The sequence below is a fragment of the Natrix helvetica genome (genome assembly GCF_964273705.1).
Source record: "Natrix helvetica genome assembly, chromosome: 1".
NCBI lineage: Eukaryota > Metazoa > Chordata > Lepidosauria > Squamata > Natricidae > Natrix > Natrix helvetica.
Window position 1 is genome coordinate 367,901,878 of NC_138548.1, and position 5,578 is coordinate 367,907,455.

Consider the following 5,578-nt stretch of genomic DNA (forward strand, 5'->3'; position numbering starts at 1 on the left):
CGAGTCTCGTCTTCCTCAAACTCAGCAACTGTAAGAAATTGTGGACCAACTGCCAGGAGTCTTCAGCCAGCATGGAGTTGAAATCCACACTTTTTTTTAATTCTAAATTTTTTATTGGTTTTTACAAATGTTTTAAGGAAAAGGGTAAATAGGTATAGAAAATTTTGACAGCTACATCATGTGGGAGGTAGAAATCCCCCCAAATCTCACAAGTTTTACAAAAAAGAAGGAAAAAAAAACATCAAAATTTGAATAAACATTGGCAGCTTTTGATTTTACATTCAATCATCGATATATTCAATCATCTTTTGTATCACTTCCAAAAATTACATTATAACAACAATTGCAATAATGTTTCAACTCATTTTTGTGATCTGAATCTTCTGAATGTTGCATCCTCCCCACTGTCTGCTGGCAGAGCCACGGCCCCTCCTTCCTTCTTATCTTGTGTACTGTCCCCTGTTTCATCTAGGAGGGCATTATGTTTTTTAATGAAGGCCTCCGCCTCCACAACTGTGTTTATTCTAATTCTACTACCCTCCCAGAAAATCAGCATTCCTTCTGGCAATAACCATATAAACCAGATTCCTTTATTATATAATGTCTTTGCTAAAGAGGAATATTTCTTCCTCTTATCTCTTACTTTCTTTGGAATCTGTTTAAGAATGGTTATTTCTTTGTCTTTATATTTTAGTGGTCCCACACTTTGAGCTCCTAAGACCTAATCCCTTGTAGTCTTTCTAAGAAATTTAACATGTATTTCCTTTGGCACGTTGTGTGTTCTAGCGTGTGCTGAATTAATCCTATAAATCAGATCAATATCCCACCACAGCTGTTGTTTATCTCTTTTAATTATATTCTGCTAAGATTGTGGTCATGATCTCCTTGAGATCTTCATTCTCTGTTTCTGGCAAGTTTTGAAATCTAAGAAAAAAAGACATTCTCTCAAATTCCACCTTTATTGTATGATTTTCAAATTCTACATTCCCCTTCTGGAATGTCTTAACCTCTTCCCTCAGCCCAGTCGCGCCCTCCTCCAGCACACCTATTCTCTGTTTATTTTGTGTTGTTTGTTGTTGTGTTTCTCTGAGCTGATCACTTAAATCTGCCAGTTGTTTTTTTTAGTTCATCCTATCTCTTTATAAAAGTTTGGAACATTTGATCAACAGATAGTTCCTTTGAGCTCTCTTCAGTCGCTTTCGGCTGTAAAAATGAAGCCAATGGTGTCTTTTGGATGACCGGGCTGGACGTAGAAGATGTTGGGGCCGAAGACAGCTTACCAGGTGGTAATTTTTTAGGACCCATATTAAGTTCAGAGATAGCTATAAGTCTGCACAAAGAAATGGGGTCCGTGGAAAGACAGAACTGGGAGAAGTCATAAGGCAAGCAAGTCCAGAGGAGAACGTTGGTCTCTATACAGCTCCAAGCCAGGTGATATAAATCAAATGTTCCAAATCCAAGGGAGATACGTGCAAGGAGAGGCTCTTGGAGATCTCTAGGGTGTATAAAGCCAGAAATTCTTTCAAAAGGGAAACTTCATTCATAAGTGCAAAGAAGAAGGAGGAAGTTGGCCATCTTGGCTCCGCCTTCACAGGAGATCAGAAAGCAACATCCAAAGTTTCCATAAAATAGTTTAAAAGAATCAACTCAGCAGTCCTCCTTTGCAATTGTAGCAAGAAATAATCCTCCCATTGCTTAAAGGAAGAGAAAGTAACTTTTAACTCTCTCTCTCTCTTCCGAGAGAGAGGGATTTTCCAATTGCCGCTTTTCCGAGGGGGTGGTGGAAACCCCCCCCAATCAACACTTCAAAGGATTGAAACCACAGTTTAAGAAAGGCTACTGTTCATCAATTAAGTAGTTAAAAAGGAGATTGAGGGAAGCTTCCCACCTCACCGCATTTCAGCTGTAACGTCCGATTAGTTGTTTCCTTCCAGGCTCCGCTCGGCGAAGGCACGCTGTTGCGCACCCCCCACGCTCCCCGGCTCCTGGGGCGAAGCTGGAGACCCCTCTATGGCCGCTGCCGATCCAGGGGCCCCCAACAAGCTGCCCTATGGCAGGGAGCCCCTCCAAGGCTCCCTGTGCTCCCCCTAAGCTTAAAGGGAGCCCACCGAGAAGACGAGCAGCGGACGCAAAAGTCCGTCGCCTTCGGGGACTGGAAGTGCTCTCCGAAATCCACACTTTTAACAGTGACTGAGATTTGAAAATTCTGTTCCAGAGATAAATATGTAAACCAGAGGCTGCCTGGTTCCCCTCCCAGCTCTGCCTGCTGTAAGCTTAGCAAAGCATCTTCAAGGTTAATTAGGGAGGTCTGAAGCTCATCTCTTTCATGGTCCTTTATGAATTGGTATCTCCATTCCTTCAAGTTATGGGTTCTCCCAAGGAGAAGAGAGTTGGGGAAGATGACATGGTGTTGCAACTTCAAGGTCTCTCACTGGTGTTGGTGCTCCTACTCTGTCTCCTGCTGTTCTCTTTCTCAGCCACCTCCCTTCATTTCAGCTCCAGAACAAGTTCTCTCCTCTTCATGACTTCCTCTCTCATAGCCTCCAGTTCCAGCTTCTCTGGGCTGTGGGGCTGAACAGACTTTCTGACTTCTAGTGAGGAATTTCCAATAGAAGACATTTATTTATAGCCTGTAACTTCCTTGCAGGTTTGGCATATCAAATTGATCTGACTGAAGAGGATAGAAAATAAAATTCATCCTAGTCTCATTTGGGGAGTTAGTAGCTGAGCCAAGCTGAGGCAGGTCCAAGATGGCCATGGGTCAACTCCCAGATTTAAATGAAAATCAACTTTACTAAAGGTGTTGAAAGAAGATAATCTTTCACAAAGGAAACATTGTTAAAAAGGTTTTTTTTTAAAAAAACCCAAAACCTAACACAATTGAAACAATTCAGTTCTCATCTTTCCCCGCTTCATCTCCTTATTCAGTATTTCAAAGTCTCTCAAAAGACCCTCAAAGTCTTTCCACCTTGTTTTCCATTATTGGCTTTCTGGTAAGTTGACTCTTCTGGAGCCCATAAGGCTGGCTTGATTTTTAAAAGATCAGTTTCTCCGCACTATCCCACACCTTGCCTTGACCCATATCCCTTCCCTTCCCTTTCTTCTCTCTCTCTCTCAACCCTCCCAGCTATATTTTCACCCCAATCCCCTGCAAACACTACATTTTTGCCCATCAATCACGGCCCTAGAAGTGGAATCCCAAATGTCCACATTTTATTCAGTTAAAAGGAAAATTTCCCCACAAATTTATTTTAGAAGGAAATCTGTTTCTTCAGTCCAAAATAAACCCAAATAAAACCTAAATCCACCTAAACCTCCACATGCTTCAACAAAATAGCTCATGTGCTTTTATATTTATTGATATATTTAAATGTAGATGGTGCCATGCCCCAAAGACTCTGCAGGCTTCACAGATTGAAACATTAGCTACATGAAAAGTGGAGTAAGAGATTACAAAGCAAAAATGGGAAGGATAACAAAACCAGGACAGGAATAAAAAAAGAAACCCACATAATCCATGGAAGCTCATGACTCAACTTGTCAATGTCCAGGTGGGGTGGGGGGCTCTGGGTCTTTCAGGGAAGAGCCCCTCTACAAGGAAGACGGGGGCTAAGAGTTTGATAAATAAACAATAACCAAAAAAACCCCTGTCCAATTCCTTAGGAGTCACCTTGACCTTCCATGTCCAGGTCAGCACAAATCTCAATGATTTTATCCTCCAGATAGCCTGAATAAATCTCCCTGAGGCCCAGCAGATGTTCTTAAGGTCTCTCCCTAACATATAAGAAGCAAGTCACCCTAGATATAGCTACTGCATTACTGTTAGCAGTCACAATGAGGGTGGGAAAATACTGGTGTTTCATGGCCCATATCTCCATGAAATTTGAAAGGATTATCCTAACGTGTTCGGTCAGACTCCTTTCATGTTTTCCTTCAACAGACTCCTTCAAGTCTTTTATCTTCTACCTCAAATTACACTCAAGGATTACCACATGGGGGATGTGATCCAAGGTCCAATCCACCTGCCCAAGGACGTACCTGGATTCACAAATCCAATGAAAGAAAGCTTCTTATGCAACAATCAGAACTTAGTAGCCTGGCAATAAGAGTAGAAGCCATACAGTGGGGTAAGCTTTGACTAATAGATCAGATGCCAACAAGCATGGCTTCCATCTGTCACTCTCAGAATGGTCATATCTATTGCAAGAGCTCCCCTCTCTCATTCAAAACACAAGTCAACTCTTATAGGCCAAGGTGTACGTATCAATATCCCTTCCTCCAGATAAGAGAAATTATCCCCCCAATTCTATGCCCAGATATGTCATGAACACAGGGATTCTTAACCATGCCTACCAAGCACTTGGCAATCTTTGGAGGCATGTTCACACACAGTCTCACAGATGGGCCCACCGTACAAAGCCTGTCTACACAAAAAGAAGACGGATCACCCAAAAACCCCAAACCAGCTTCTGGGTTGATGTATCATGAAATCCGGTCTCATCATTCACCCTACTGGGGACAGTGCTGTCATCACAGCTTCAGACCTCACAGGTGAGAGTTTATTTAATAAATTAAGACACTTGAAAATATAGAGCATCTCAGTATCTTACATAAACATTGAAGAATAATAGAGTTTCAAGGAAATAAAATAACAACTTCTATCCACTGTACAACTTTCACCCTATTTGCCAAATGGTACAATCCACAGGTCGGTTTATTCCTGTCTTTTAATCAGCTATCATCCAAAAATTAATATTTCTAGAACAGATGAGAAATAAATTTCTCTTCAGGCACAACCAATTTTGAAATCATCCCAATTTAGGATTGATATATGAAACCTAATAGAAAATAAAATCATAAGCCCCATGCTTAACACTAGGCAGGGTTCAAGGTAAATGTTTGCTTTCTTGGTGTTAGAAGACAGGCAGCATTGGAAATAAGTGGTCTCTACTAGAGTGTAACCAAATTCTGTAGCTCTGAGTGATCTTCCCCAGAACACACTGGGAGACATGACACCACATAGAAGGACAACAAAAGTCTATTCCCCGAGTATTGAACTTTCTTCCTCCAGCATCACTTTCTAGACTTCTTGTGGGTGTTTCTATAACTTTTCACTAATATGTATTTTTCACACAGCTCCTCTGCACATGGAGCTCTGATGATATTCAGAATCCTCAAAGGAGAAATTGCTTCTCCCTGTAATTATCACCATTGTTGTCTTCAAGACTTTTTTAAGCCACTTCTCCATGGATGGACTTTGATGTAAACATCAGACTCAAGCAACATGGAGGGAATATTGCATCAGAAAAGTATAAATGCTTCAGGCCCTGCTCTATGAGATACAGATTTTGAGACAGGCAACAGCTATGTTCTCAAATCTATGTTCTTCTCCTTTCTAGGAGAAGCTCGGTTTCTCTATGACTGAATCAGGAAAACCAGTGGCATTTCCATCTTGTGAGAATTATTTGAACTCTTCAAAGTCTTCTTCTCATTCTTATTTAGAAACAGGAAGGGGAATTGATTCATCCCTATAAATTATGGAGCTCCAGCTGCTGGTTCTGATGCTGGTGGTGACCCA